Raw genomic sequence first — 15,918 nt, 5'->3', positions numbered from 1 at the left:
TCTTGACACTCAAGGTGCTCCTAAGCTAGGAGGTGATGAAAAGGAAAATTTACAATTGTAAAATGGAAGGATGCAGCAGCGTGGAAATGGTGGACCCAGCACGTTTACCATTGAGTAATATGTTTACCATCTTCTTCCAAGTTCTGACAAGGGTGTCTACAATCAGAAACATTAACTCTCTTCATCTTCCCGCAGATGACCTGCTGCGTTATTGCCAGCATTTTATGCTTTTATTTCAGATTTCCAGCACCTGCAGTTTACTTTTATTTTCATTGATTAATATTATACAGTGCAATCAGAAAGTATTCTGACCCCTTCACTTTCTCCACATTTTGTAAGGTTAGAGCCTTATTTTAAAATTGATTAAATTCATTTTTTTATCATCAATCTACACACAATTCCCATAATAAAAAAGCGAAAACAGGTGTTTAGAAATTTTTGCATAGTAATTAAAAATAAATAACTGAAATATCACATTTACATAAGTATTCAGAGCCTTTACTCAGTACTTTGTGAGGCACCTTTGGCAGTGATTACAGCCTCAAGTCTTCTTGGGTCTGACGCTACAAGCTTCGCACACCTGTATTTGGGTAATTTCTCCCATTCTTCTCTGCAGATCCTCTCAAGCTCTGTCAGGTTGGATGGGGAGCGTTGATGCACAGCTATTTTCAGGTCCCTCCAGAGATGTTTGTTCGGGTTTGTCCAGGCTCTGGCTGGGCCACTCAAGGACATTCACAGACTTGTTACAAAGCCACTCCAGCATGGGCTTGGCTGTGTGCTTAGGGTCGTTGTCCTGTTGGAAGGTGAACCTCCACCCCAGTCTGAGGTCCAGAACACTCTGGAGAAGATTTTAATCAAGGATCTCTGTACTTTGCTCCGTTCATCTTTCCCTGAATCCTGACTAATCTCCCAGTTCCTGCCGCTGAAAAACATCCCCACAGCATGATGCTGCCACCACCATGCTTCACCATAGGTATGGTATTATGGTATTAGCTAGGTGATGAGCAGTGCCTGGTTTCCTCCAGACATGACGCTTAGCATTCAGGCCAAAGAGTTCAATCTTGGTTTCATCAGACCAGAGAATCTTCTTTCTCATGATCTGAGAGTCCTTTAGGTGCCTTTTGGCAAACTCCAAGTGGGCTGTCATGTGCCTTTTACTGAGGAGTGGCTTCCGTCTGGCACACTACCACAGAGGCCTGATTGGTGGTGCTGCAGATATAGTAGTCCTTCTGGAAGGTTCTCCTATCTTCACAGAGGAACTCTGACGCTCTGTCAGAGTGACCATCGGGTTCTTGGTCACCTCCCTGACCAAGGCACTTCTCCCCCGATTGCTCAGTTTGGCCGGGCGGCCAGCTCTATGAAGAGTCCTGGTGGTTCCAAAGTTCTTCCGTTTAAGAATGGCGGCGGCCACTGTGCATTTCGGGATCTGCAATGCTGCAGAAATTGTTTTGTACCCTTCCTCAGATCTGTCTCAACACAATCCTGTCTCGGCGGTCTACGAACAATTCCTTTGTCTTTATGGCTTGGTTTTTGCTCTGACATGCACTGTCAACTGTGGGACCTTGTATAGACAGGTGTGTGCCTTTTCAAATCATGTCCGATCAATTTAATTTACCACTGGTGGACTCCAATCAAGTTGTAGAAACATCTCAAGGATAATCAATGGAAACAGGATGAACCTAAGCACAATTTTGAGTGTCATAGCAAAGGGTCTGAATACTTATGTAAATGTGATATTTCAGTTATTTATTTTTAATTACTTTGCAAAATATTTTCAACACCTGTTTTCACTTTGTCATTCTGGGGTATTGTGTGTAGATTGCTGATAAAAAAATGAATTTATCCATTTTAAATCTATTTTAAAATAAGGCTGTAACGTAACAAAATGTGGATATAGAGAAGGGATCTGAATACTTTCTGAATGCACTGTATTAGCACAGAATGTCTTTGCTACATTGACTCCCAGCATAATGGTCTCTCCAGACTGTTGTATTTGCTTTGCTATTTATAAAAAGATAATTTAATTTTAAATGATTAATCATATTTGTCAAAGCATCATTAGGCAAATGTAGAGAAAATACACTAACTACAGGCTGCTGCCAAACTGTAGAAATAGTTGTCTGTTTTGATGTAAAGTTAAACCATTATTGACTTTAGGAGGCATGGTGGAGAGCATGCCCTAATCAGCATCAATGGTGTAGATGTGGAATTGATTGAGAGCTTCATGGTCTTTGGTGTTAATATTACCAATGAGCTGTCGTGGCCCAATAACATTTATGAGACAGCCAAGGGGGCACATCTATACCTCTATTTCCTGTTGAGGCTGAGTAAATTCAGCATGTCTCCAGTGACTCTTATAAACATCTACAGATGCACCACAGAAAACATACTGTCAGATTGAATCACAGCTTGGTTTGGGAACAGCTCTGCCCAAGACCACAAGAGATTGCAGAGGGTTGTAGATGTAGCCCAGGCCCAGGCCATCACACAGATCAAACTACCCACCATTGACTCCATCTACACCACACGCTGCCTTGAAAAAGCAGACAACATAATCAAAGACTTGACCCACTCTGATAATTCCTTCTTTTCCCTGCTCCCATCTGCCGGAAGGCACAGAAGCTTTAAAATCCGCACCACCAGGCTCAGAAACAGCGTCTTCCCCTCCAATATCAGGCTTCTGAACAGTCCCTCCATTAGCCAGGGAACTGTTTGAGTCACCTGTACCTCTTGAGGTCAGTGGACATTCTCTAAGAAACAGAATCACTACAATGCTGAGAACTATATTCTGCACTCAATTGTCCCCTTTGCTCTATCTATTGCACTAGAGTTTAAACTGATTGTATCTACAAATGGCGTATCTCAACTGTTTGAATAGCATGTAAAACAGTGTTTTTCACTGTACCTCAGTACATGTGACAACAATAAATCTAAACCTGTCCTGCAGTCTGATGGGCACAGGCAGCTTTTATGCTCAGCCACATGTCCATGCAAGTTTTTCAGGAAATACTCTTGTTACAGAATGCAAATCTTTGCTTTTCGTCCTTCCAATAAACTATCACTCTGCAACAAAACAATATCTAAGTTATGTTGAGAGTTAGATTTATTAAACAGGATCATCCAGCAACCAAGACAAAGAGAAAGGAGAATTGACCCCACCTGGACTCTACCGCAAGAACAATATTATCTCAGTCCGTGAACATCTTGGTTTAGGAATACAATTTTTTCCTTTGGTATTGACTTCTGCAATGTTTTTCCTAAGGCAACCTATAAAGATAGGATGGAAGGTCTGGAAGAGAATCTCTATCCAACAGTAGAAAAGCAATAAATATATTAGCTGCTGTCCATTTCTATATCAACAGTCCTCTAAAAAGCCTCTAAAAAGCTCCACAATATAGAATTCAGGATCTGAATTAAAAACAATTTGATATTTGCCAGTAAATTCTCAAGACTTGCTGACAATATTTGTACAAAATGCCAAAGTAACTCAGTGGGTCAGGCAGCAGGTCTCTGAAGATAGACACAAAATGCTGGAGTAACTCAGAGGGACAGGCAACATTTCTGGAGAAAAGGAATGGGTGACATCTCGGGTCGAGACCCATTTTCCAAGTCTGAAGAAGAGTCCCGACTCAAAATGTCATCTACACAGGTTCCCTACAGTTGCTGCCTGACCCACTGAGTTTCTCCAGCGTTTTTTAAAATTTTTAAATAAATTATCATCTGCCAGTATTTACAGTATTGTGTCAGTATTTACAATTGCTCTGATCACAAAAGGTCTTCCTGGCAATAGGATTCATGAAGGAAATAAGCTATTGCTGTAGCTCTTTGCACACAAATAATTTAATCTAATTATAAAGAAAACTAAAAATTAAGTCTCAAATTACAGAGCTGAGTGAATCTGAAAACTGAAAAGCAAAGCATCTATTTCATGGGCACTACTTCTACAACTAACAGGAGCTCCAATTACCCAAAGGACATGTTGCTGCGTGTTAAGATTAAACTGTCTCTTTTTGTATGCGTCCCAGTCTTTTGATAAAATTCTGTCATTACTCTTCAATTTCAGATTTTTCCAACTTTTTGTTGAACAAAAGAGCTTCCTTGACTTCATTCTGACCCACCACATGCAATGACAGTTCCCTGCAGACCTGGCACTCCTTACTCCAATTGAAAGATACAGGTTTCAGATTTTAAAAAAGACTACTGCATTAATTCCATACTTAACGAGTTAATTCCATTTTATCTTCATCTGTCTAAAACCTCTCTCTACAGATGAACAATTACCATTACTAATTACTTTTCTTCAGTCTGAAGCTTCTTAATCTGAAATGTTGCCTGTCCATTCCCTCCACAGATGCTGCCTGACCCACTGAGATCTTCCAGCACTTTGTGTTTTGCTCAAAATTCCAGCATCTGCAGTTTCTTAAGTCTATTGTTTTCTAGACTTATTTAGAATGACTCCAATTCTTTTATTCTTAATAATGTTTTGACAAATATGATTAATGCTTTAAGATGAAGAAAACCAGAAATAGCAAAATAAATACAACAATGCTGAGGCCATTAATTTGGAGAAACAAGAGACTGCAGATGCTGGGCTCTTCAGCAAAACACAAATGCTGGAAGAACTCATTGGGTCAGGCAGTATCTGGGGAAGGATGTTTTGGTTTGGGGACCTTTCTTCAGACAGATATAACGGGGAGGGAAGCTGGAAAAGAAAGGTGGGACAAAGCCGAGCAAGTGATACTGATTGGGGGAGTGGAGGGAGAAATATTGACAAGGGCTTGAGATGAAAAGTAGACAAAAGAATATCAGCTAAGGAGAGAAGAGAAAGAGTGAAATGTAAAGCCAAAGGGAGAAATATGGGTGGAAGGGAACCATTATGTTGGGATCAAAGCTACAGTATTGTATACAGGTGTTTAAGTAAATAAGGGTACCAACCTGTGACAAGGGTGGCCAAATTTGAAAGTTATTAAATCATAATAAAATGATTTATTAAAAGGATTAAAAGCGGGCCTACCTATAGCTAATTTTTTTTTAAACCCGGGAGAAAAAAAATATTTATAAAAACATAAGACATATGGGACACTTACTGATTTTGAAGGTCCTTCACAAAATGTCGGCACCTAACCCACCATGTGGCCCGTAGTTCACGCTAGGGTCATTACAATCGCGTTGATTGAAATATTTTTTTAAATCGCGACGAGTGCAAAACAAACCCGTTACAAACCGTTATTGTAAATAGCATTCACAACGTTACTCAACGGGAGGGACTACAGATTGAGACATCGATAAAAAGGGGAGAGGGTGTCACTGAGTGAGCCCTGGACCCAAAGCTTCACCTGTATTGGTGTAGCACCCTCAACCCCCCACTCAATCCCACTTATCCCCCCATCTCCCCCCACTGACCCACTCCATCCCCCCTATCCCACCCTCACTTGGCCTTCCTCTGCCCCCACTCTCCCAGCCCTGCTTCCACCCCCATTCCCCCCTCCCTTATTCCCCCCTCCCCTCACCCCATCTCTCCCCTCCTCCCCACCCCCACTCTCCCCTCCTCCCCTTCCCCTCACCCCCTCTCCCCTTCTCCCCACCCCCACTCTCTCCTGCCCCCCACTGTCCCCCTTCCCCCCACTGCCCCCCACCCCCTCCTCCCCCTCCCCCACCCCCACAGGACATCAGCATGTTATCAGACGTGAATTTAAGAATATTATGGTTTTGTAACGTAGGGAAGGCCTGTAGAATGGAATTGATGGGATTATTCAAGGTGTAATTGGAAAGGTGCAAAACTGATTTGATCTGTGCTGTGACTCGGTTAGGGAACTGCCAGAATTGCTAATAGAGGTATAGTTTTCATCACTTATGTCATTCCCATTCAGTGAGCTTGTGACATTGATCATTTGCTGTCAATTGCGAACAAACTCTGTTAAGCAGGTAGACTCTTGGGTCGTCCAGGCAGCTGTTCACCATAACCTGTCAAAAAATTAATTGCATATTGCATGTCTAATTATCATCAATTAACATGCAAGAATTCTGATGAGTGAAATGTCTGGGAAATATGTTAAATTGTCGCATTTCCAGCAGCAGATTCAGGTCCACTTATCAGAGCACTGTCACAGTCCAGACAACTTGTCAACTATCCTGGGGCTCTCATCCCAGTGCAGCTGACAGATTCATCAGTGAACTGATTGGTGGCACAAAGTCTCCCCCACTTTCACTGCATGAATTAATGGTTTACAAGAAAACCAAAGGTAGGCAAAATATTCACCAGGTATATTTGGGTTTATGGCAAGGACTTGGGAGATGATACATCTTCAAAAGCAGAAAGTGCTCAATTCGCATTAATGTGAACATTGCACGCAAAACGATTTGTATTCAGAGTTCTTAGAACTGGCAAAACGAAGCCCATTTAAAACTGGATGTCAAACAAAGAATTTTTTTAAAACCCAGAAACTGCTAAAGAGTTGGCAGGTCCGCCAGATTCTATGTCGTTTAAAAATAGAGTTAAAGTCTCAAGTTCAGGACCTCTCATCAGATGATTTCCAGTTACACTTCCTTGGAGCTGTTTTATTGTTTTTATGCTATCAAACAAGGGGGCTGGCATCACAGAAGGACTCAAGAGAAATGCAGTTAACACAACTGGGTGCCATCAGTCTGAAGAAGGGTCTCGACCCGAAACGTAACCCATTCCTTCTCTCCAGAGATGCTGCCTGTCCCGCTGAGTTACTCCAGCAGTTTGTGCATTAAATCAAAATCAGGTTATTTCCCCCCTCCGTCCTGCTCACATTGTAAATCTTAACAACCGTATTTTCACAAGTTTCAATTCATAAATTGTGTGCATAACTGAGATACAGATTTAATTTAGATACCAGGAAGTGCAGATGTTGGTTTAACGAAAAAGAGACAAAGCGCTGGCGTAACTCAGCAGATCAGGCAGCACCTCTAGGGAACACAAGTAGGGGATGTTTCGGGTCGGAACCCTTCTTCAGTCTAAAATATAAAATCATCCCCACTCCACAATACTCAAGGTTGGAAGAAGGAACATGGGGTGTCGTATATTCACTGGTGTAGAATGCATCCCACTGACAAGTGTTTACCTGGGGCTACCATGTGAATACTTATCCGTGAAGCCAGGACAGACTGGCAATAGTCACGGACCAAACTCTGACAAGGATGCACACAAGATACTGGATAGTCCTATTGTGCAGAAACTCGCACAGTAAAACTGACAGATGTGGACAGGTGGGACAGGAAACAACACAAAAAGGAAAGAACTTAGTTTTAAATTATTGAAGTATTTTCCTCCAATTAGCCACACTGTCACCTTAAATCCTGACCCAGGTGCTCAGACATTATACCGAATGCAGAAAAACAAATACATTTTTGCAACGATCTACTTAATTTTTCATCAGGACTTGGGTAGCCAAGAGCGTGGAAGCTGATCACAAAGGAGCTGGTCCTAGGGGAATTTCAGGCTGCCATGCATCGCTTGTAATTGAGTGCTGCAGCTATTAGGTGGAGGACTGGTATGGAAAAAGCACTCTGCCTCTGGCAGATGCCTGATAGGTTCAGACCGAGCGATCAGCTTTCAGGCAGAACACAGCAGCTGCAGGACGGAGTGACCGGAATTCTAACAGGACACTTCATCTGGAGTACAACACCGATCGTATGCGCAGGAAAGGTGCGGCAACTGCGGATCAACTCAGGAGTCAGGTAGTCAGTCATTTAAAACCTTTCAATGCAAATAAACACAAGGGAGGCCTTACAAACAAAACATCAGCACACAATAAGTGAGCAGGGGTAGGTCCCCTCATGTCTGATCCACCTCTCAACAAGATAATAGCTGATCCAGTCTGGCCAACACCATTTTCTGCTCTCTTCCAATACCCTTGACTCCTTTGTATCTCCAAGCTCTCCAAGGCGATTCAGAAGAATCCCAACTTTTAAAAGAAATTCCTCCTCTCCGTCACGGCACAGCCATCCCTGCCATGAAAAGCATCTACATGAGGCGTTGCCTCAAGGTGGCGGTATCTCTCATCGGAGATTCCTACCATCCTAATCACGCCCTCTTCTCACTGCCATTGTTGGGTGTGAGGTACAGAGGTCCCACACTAACAGGTTTAGGAACCGCTGTTTTGCTACAACTATCATGTTCTTGAACTGAACCGGCACAATCCTAATCCTATCTCAGCAACAGAACACTATTGCCCACCTCTAGCACTATCATGGACATGTTACTTTTTTCTAATTAAGCTTTGCACAAAAGTCTTGTATCTTTTTTTTTTTTTACCACCTTGCAGAATTTATATAAATTATATGTATAATTTATATTTTGGTGTGTTGTCTGAGTCAATGATTTTCATTGTACCTGTACCTTAGTGTACTTGATTTTATACACCTCGATACATCCCTCAACCTCCGGCACTCCAAGGAATAAAGTCCTAACCTGCCCAATCTCTCTCTCTACAGCACAGGTTCTCGCGTCCTAGCAACACCCTTTTAAATCTTCTCTGCAATCTTTCTAGCTTAATGGCATCTTTCCTTGAGCAGGATGATCAAAACTGAATACGATACTCCAAATACACCTCACCAACATCTTGTACAACTGTAACATAACATCCTGACCTCTACTCCCAACTCCTTGGCTGAAGAAGGACTTGGTCCAATGACAAGAGGATCCAAGATGATTGGTAGTGTGTTCCTCGGTACTGAATTAGCACACACGTTAGATGCACACGCCAGAATTTAACCAATGCTACAATCAAATCTCCATGGGAGTTTATGTGAAAAGACGCATTTGACACCAGATTACGGTCCAACACCCAGTATTTCCACTTCCAAGTTTTGTCATCAGCACACGAGAGATCAACTATTAATCCCACAAGCAGCGGCTCCTGACAAGATCCTAAAAGTTAGTGTTTTGATAAAAGGGCTCAAGGGCTCATGAAATATTCTGTTTGTGAGTAAAAGCAAGATGGGAAATTATAAAAACAGGTAGAAAATAAGAACTGCGGTCACCTTGGATTATCTATCTCTAAAAACATTCAGAAATGCGACAGAACAATGTTATTGATCAGTGCCATGTGGCACAGAAAGACTTAAATGCTCATTTTCCCCTCAGAAATTTTTCTCTGAACACCATTCAAGGCCAAGCAGGCACAAAAAGACTTGCATTCACTCCTCCAGCGATGTAATTTGGTCAGAGCTGTGCAAAAGGAGGTCAAAGAACATAGAACAATATAACACAGGAACCGGCTCTGCGGTCCACAATGTTGTGCCGAACATGATGCCACGTTAAACTAATCTCCTCTGCATGCACGTGATAAGGCAGAGGTAGTCAAGGTCAATATTTCACACTCTTCTCTGTCGTTACAGCTGCGATTTAAAACTTAGTGCGTGAGGAATTGGAAGCATGAACTCATGGTGAAACACTTTAGAATAAACATAAAATGCCACCATGAATTTGGCATTATTTATAAAAGTGATATTCTGTGCAGACATACTCAAAGAGTCAGAGAATATACCAAGTCTGTCCAACAAAAAAGAGTATTATGCAATGGCAGGTAAAATGAATTACATTATTAATAGACCACCCACTGTGTTGCTTGCAATGGTTAGGGAGGAAGATTAGGCCATGTGGGAGGAAGATTAGGCCAAGTCTGCAGGCAGAAGATTTGGAAGCAGTGGGTGTAATTTTAAAAGACATGAATTCATAAGTATAATCAAAAAACACAGCTTTTTTTTCTCCACAGTTTTTAATAAAGGGGAATTAACATACAAGAAATGCTGCTCCCTGCTGGGTTAAAATTGGCTGCCAGCTTCCATTAGAAAAGTGATGACACTTCAAAAGCACTCTGGGATAGACTGTGGGCATGAAAGGAGTCAGATAAATGCAAAACCGTTGTTAATTCTGGAGATGGCCAACATTAATATGCTCTGCTAAATATGATGCGATTAGGCTCATCAAAGGACAACACAAACTAATAATTATGTGCATTCTCTGTGAATTAACGCGTCACATGTGAATACTAATGTATAAGAGCCCAGTAAGAACAATTTCATCAAGGCCAGTTGCTCAGAAGTTAGAAACATATAGAAACATAGAAAATAGGTGCAAGAGTAGGCCATTCGGCCCTTCGAGCCTGCACCGCCATTCAATATGATCATGGCTGATCATCCAGCTCAGTAACCTGTACCTGCCTTCTCTCCATACCCCCTGATCCCTTTAGCCACAAGGGCCACATCTAACTCCCTCTTAAATATATCATCATCATATCATATATCTACAGCCGGAAACAGGCCTTTTCGGCCCTCCAAGTCCGTGCCGCCCAGTGATCCCCGTACATTAACACTATCCTACACCCACTAGGGACAATTTTTACAATTTTTACATTTACCCAGCCAATTAACCTACATACCTGTACATCTATAGCCAATGAACTGGCCTCAACTACCTTCTGTGGCAGAGAATTCCACAGACTCGCCACTCTCTGTGTGAAGAAATGTTTTCTCATCTCGGTCCTAAAAGACTTCCTCCTTATCCTTAAGCTGTGACCCCTGGTTCTGGACTTCCCCAACATCGGGAACAATCTTCCCGCATCTAGCCTCTCCAACCCCTTAAGAATTTTATATGTTTCAATAAGATCCCCCCTCAGTCTTCTAAATTCCAGCGAGTATAAGCCTAGTCTATCCAGTCTTTCTTCATATGAAAGTCCTGCCATCCCAGAGATGAATCTGGTGAACCTTCTCTGTACTCCCTCTAAGGCTAGAATGTCTTTCCTCAGATTAGGAGATCAAAACTGTACACAATACTCCAGGTGCGGTCTCACCAAGGCCCTGTTCAACTGCAGCAGAACCTCCCTGCTCCTATACTCAAATCCTCTTGCTATGATAAGTTAGTTCAGTTTGTAACTGCGTGCTGTTTCAACATGTTACAGATGCATTTGTTTCTATCTCTCCTTCCCCACACATTCCTGTTTTGGGCAGCAGTATATGATTCTGAAACGCTAGGATCCATGATGGATTCTAGAATTTTGCCTCTATAATGTTCAGGATGCCACATGATATACATCAACATGCGGCAGTTCTAAGATGGCAACCTCGAACAGGCACAGGACTTCTCAGTACTATTGCAAGAGAAGGGAATAGAAGCAATATGCTGCACTGGTTGAATACAGGGCTGGATGTACGTGCCAGCATATGGTGATTTGCAAAGGCTGTTAGGAAGCTGCATAAAATGTGGTGTGATTGGGAACATTCCATCTTTGTGGAGGTAAACTTGCTTGCACAAGAGTTGAGGAGCCAGGCATCACACTGAGAACAGCAGTGGAGGGAAGAATTATGCAGGTCTCGCAGAACCAAAGTGGGGATGGATTGCAAACAGCAAGTCTACAGCTGTCCAACAAAGCACAAGAGGCATGATGCGCTCTGAGCTATGAATCTTAAATAAACTCTTTGCCAAGAAAATGGATCAATGCTTTCTCGAGTACATTTCCAAGTTTTAATTCACTGCAATCACCAACACACGTAAATAACAGTATAATGTGTAAATGTTGAATAGATTAAGCAGCATTTATTGACAGAGAAACAAGAGTAATGTTGCAGGTCAATGACTTTTCATCAGAAATAATGATGCTAGATCAATGACCAAATTGTTAACACTGTTGGCCTGTGTACAGTGGTTGCTTGAGCTGCTGATGCACATGAAACCTTGGTATTTTAGAGGTTTTCTAGGGGAAAATGCCGACGTTACAGAAAAGTTTGTTTCCAGCAGCTTCTCTGCCCACTTTGGAATTTGGTTATTGAATAAGCAGGATAAATTAAAATAAATTTAATATGAAATAAATGACCCAAGGGACAAATTTCATTAATTTTGCTTCCTATTGCCACCCTTTCCACAAGACATGTCCACTCTTCCAATTCCCATTACTACCAGCTATTGTCTCCTGAGCAAAATCAACTCTATTCTCAGTGACCTACACAGATAAGACATCCATTTCTTCCCACCCATTTCTTCCAAGATTATCATTCCATTCTCCATGCCACTCCAACGCTGTCACTACTGTTCTGAGGATTTTGCTTTCCGCGCAAATGCCTCTACTAGGTCTTTCCTTTACCAAATCAAAGATTCCCTCCACTGTGGTTAATAAGATCCTCAAACATAACTGTTCTGTCACCAGTTCCATTTTCACTCTTCCATTCCCTCCCAGAACAGAACTCCTCACTCCACCAAATGGACCATATTGAATGGACAACCTCTGTCATCTGCATATAATACCACGATATCTCACATCTTTCTGAAGGAACTAACCCAGTTCTGACACCATGATCCACCATGTTTAGGTTTATTATTGTCACATGTACAGTGAAGCACTTTGTTTTGCATGCTAGCCAAACAGATCAGATATACTGCACATAAATACAATCAATTCAAACTCAAGTAAGATAGAGCAAAGGGGAAGATACAGAGTGCAGAATATAGTTCTCGGCATTGTAGCACATGATTTTCATGAATAAAGTCCAATATCCACAATGGGATAGAGGTGAATCAGAGAGTATCCAAGCTTATAGACGACCATTCAGAAGCCTGATAACACAGGGGAAGAAGCTGATCCAGACTGGTGATGCACACTTTCAAGCTTCTGTACCTTCTTTTGGACGGGAGCAAGGAGGAGGCGGAATGACTGTGGTGTGTCTAATCTTGTAATTATTGTAATTCTATACCTCAAACCCATGCTCACCTCTCTGCCCATGACCTAAAGCATGTCAGCAAAGCTCAGTTTGAGGAACAACACATTATCTTTTGAAAAGGCACTTTACGATACTATAGAACTTTATTTATCCCAGGAGAGAAATTGATCTGCCAAGTCATAAAAACACAAAATACATGAAACATGAAATTAAAGTGATGCATGGAAAGGATTGGGGATGTGCAACAGTTGGGGAGGGGGGGGAGTCGGTCTCAGTCTACCCCATGACAGAATGGGGAGGAGTTGTACAGTTCGATAGCTAAAAGAAAGAAGGGTCTCCTGTGGCGTTCTGTCCTGCATCTTAGAACAGAGATGAGGAAAACCCTTTTCAGTCAGAGAGTTGTAAATCTGTGGAATTCTCTGCCTCAGATGGCAATGGAGGCCAATTCTCTGGATGCTTTCAAGAGAGAGCTAGATAGAGCTCTTAAGGATAGCGGACGGAGTCAGGGGGTATGGGGAGAAGGCAGGAACGGGGTACTGATTGTGAATGATCAGCCATGATCACATTGAATGAGCTGTATTGTCCAGGATGCTCTGCAGTTTGAGGAGCATCCTCCCCTCCAAGACCACCTCCCATGAATCCAACTCCGCCCCCTGGACAGAGCCAGCCTTCCTGATGAGCTTGTTAATTCTATTGGCAGCCTTCGCCCAGCTGCCCCAGCACACGGCAGCAAAGAAGACGGCACTGGCTACCACTTTACAGCTGTGGTTTAACTAAATAATCTTAGATGGGAATTATAATTCCACTTTTTCCAGGCACCAGCTGCTGATAACCATTTTGCCACTCACAATTCTCCACAGCCATCATTTGCTCCTCTCTGCATCCTGGTTTCCTTGCATCATCATCCCCACAGCACTTAACCCACCCCACTTCCGTATCAAAGACCTTCATGAAAACGTAGGACTGGAGCGCACATTCCTATTCCCAGCCTCCAAAACCCAACAGCAAAACACTGGGCAGAGATAGCCTCGTTAAAAAAAAAGACAACGTGCTGGAATAACTCGGCAGATCAGACAGCATCTTTGGAGAACATGGATAGGTGACTTTTTGGGTTGGGACCCTTCTTAAGAATGAAGAATTTTCCCGACACAAAATTTCACACATCTGCATTCTCCAGATATGCTGCCTGACCCACTGAGTTACTCCAGTGTCTTTTTTTGTATAAACCAACATCTGCAGTTCCTTGTAACACCTCATTCGATGTCAGCTTTACACTGACCCTGGCACCTTGTTGATCGATTTAGTCAGTCTTTTACCAGATAAACAATGGTTTTAGAAGTATCTCAGTAAAAATGTTCATGTATCACTTCTGGCAAACGATTCAGCAGAAGCAGTGACAAAGGTGTAGAATATAGTTACCATAGAAACCTCTCAAAATGAGCAGTGAAAAGAGATAAGAAATAAATTAATGTTGTACGTGTGCTCTGAATATACTCTATTCTTTTATTTGGTTATTTGGTTTTATTTGGTAGATCAACTATTATTTTGTTTTATTTGATAGATTTTGACATGGGAACTCATATGCTGGGATTAATATTATTTAACATTCACACACGGGCTCAGTCTGGGCACACATGAGCTTAGCCAATTGTTAGGGGGGGGCATCCCATCCTTTGGTTACTTGAAGTCAATGGATTTACCTTAAGCCTCACTATTTTCTCAAACTACATTTTTGTCTGATAAATATGAAGTGTATGCATGATGTCAAAATACTTCTTTGGCATTTTGGAAAATTCCAGTTTGGCGCATGAAATAATCCTCTTACATTTTATAGAATATGGAGCAACAAGTAGAAAGATAGAACAGAGTTCACCTGCTGAAATATTTTTGTTTGGAGGTTGAAGAAGTGTCTAAGATGTCAAATTCCAACATTATTGAAATGTTGCCCTTGGCCCACCAAGCCCAGCTGAAACAGTGCCCTTGGCCCACCAAGTCCACGCTGACCATCAACCACCCATGTATACTAATCTAATCCAATTTTATTCTCTCCGTGTTGTTATCAACTCCCCCCAGATTCTACCATTCACTGACATACAGGGGGAATTTACAGAAACCGATTGACCTACCTACCTACCTACCTACCCGCCCATCTCAGGATGTGGAGGGAAAACGAGGCGCCCCAGAGGAAACCCATACAGTCACAGGAAGAATGTGCAATCTCCACACAGACAGCACCCGAGGTCAGGACTGAACCGCGTGAGGCAACGGTTCCACCAGCTGCGCCACTGTGTCAAGCCCATCGACATGGCTTTTCGTTTTGCATGTGAAAGAAGCTAGCTCCTGATTGACCTTCCATCCAGCAGCTCATTTATTGCTTTCCCGAGTAGAATTGTGTGGGGAGACAAACACTGCCTCTCACCCGCTTGTTACAGCCACAACACAGGTCACTCAGTGATGGTTGACCCTCCCACCGAACACCTGGGTGACCAGCAGGCAGGCAGACCCCCACGCCACACTCTGTGCCATTTGTTGCCATTAGCACGTGTGGGAGGTCCTGGTCGGTATGGATAAGATGGGCCAAAGAGCCCGTTTCGGATTTGTATGACAGAACTATGCAATTTATGTTTTTAATAAAGTAAGGTTTTTAATTGTGTTCTTAAGTACATCTAAATTATTGTTTTAATATTTCAACACATTTTGGCACTAGTAGGTGTTGTAATGGAACACGGTAAAAGTATAGAATCAATGTAATGCTTAGACTATCTCCTGGTACAGTGCTTTAATCAAAGCAGCTTGTGCACCAAATTTAATTCCTGCGTGTTTTTGCATCAATAATCTATATACTAAAACTCTCGTTTGTTTGTTTGTTTGTTTGTTTGTTCCTGAAAAACAGCTAAAACGGTACACGATAGTGTGACAATTTTAGGCCTGCCTTACTCACTGTCTTCCCTTTGGGGACGGGGGAGAGGGGACGGGGGGAGTGGGGAGGGGGGAGGGGGGGAAGAGGGGAGAGAGGGGGAGAGGGGAGGGGGGGAGAGGGGAGGGGGGGAGAGGGGAGGGGGGGAGAGGGGGAGAGGAGAGAGGGGAGAGGGGAGAGGGGAGGGGGAGAGGGGAGGGGGGAGAGGGGAGGGGGGGAGAGGGGAGGGGGGGAGAGGGGAGGGGGGGAGAGGGGAGGGGGGGAGAGGGGAGGGGGGGGAGAGGGGAGGGGGGGAGAGGGGAGGGGGAGGGGAGGGGAGG

At 42.9% G+C, this 15,918-nt stretch overlaps 1 protein-coding gene across 2 annotated transcripts in view; it reads right to left on the bottom strand.

Moving 5' to 3' along the window:
• Window positions 1–15,918, bottom strand: part of gpr107 (G protein-coupled receptor 107) — an 83,279-nt gene that overhangs the window by 43,553 nt on the left and 23,808 nt on the right. The gene's annotated exons all lie outside the window — the stretch shown is intronic.

Source organism: Rhinoraja longicauda, chromosome 31 (assembly GCF_053455715.1).
Source record: "Rhinoraja longicauda isolate Sanriku21f chromosome 31, sRhiLon1.1, whole genome shotgun sequence".
NCBI lineage: Eukaryota > Metazoa > Chordata > Chondrichthyes > Rajiformes > Arhynchobatidae > Rhinoraja > Rhinoraja longicauda.
Note: the sequence above shows the minus strand (reverse complement) of the source record. Positions and strands in the feature narration are given on the sequence as shown.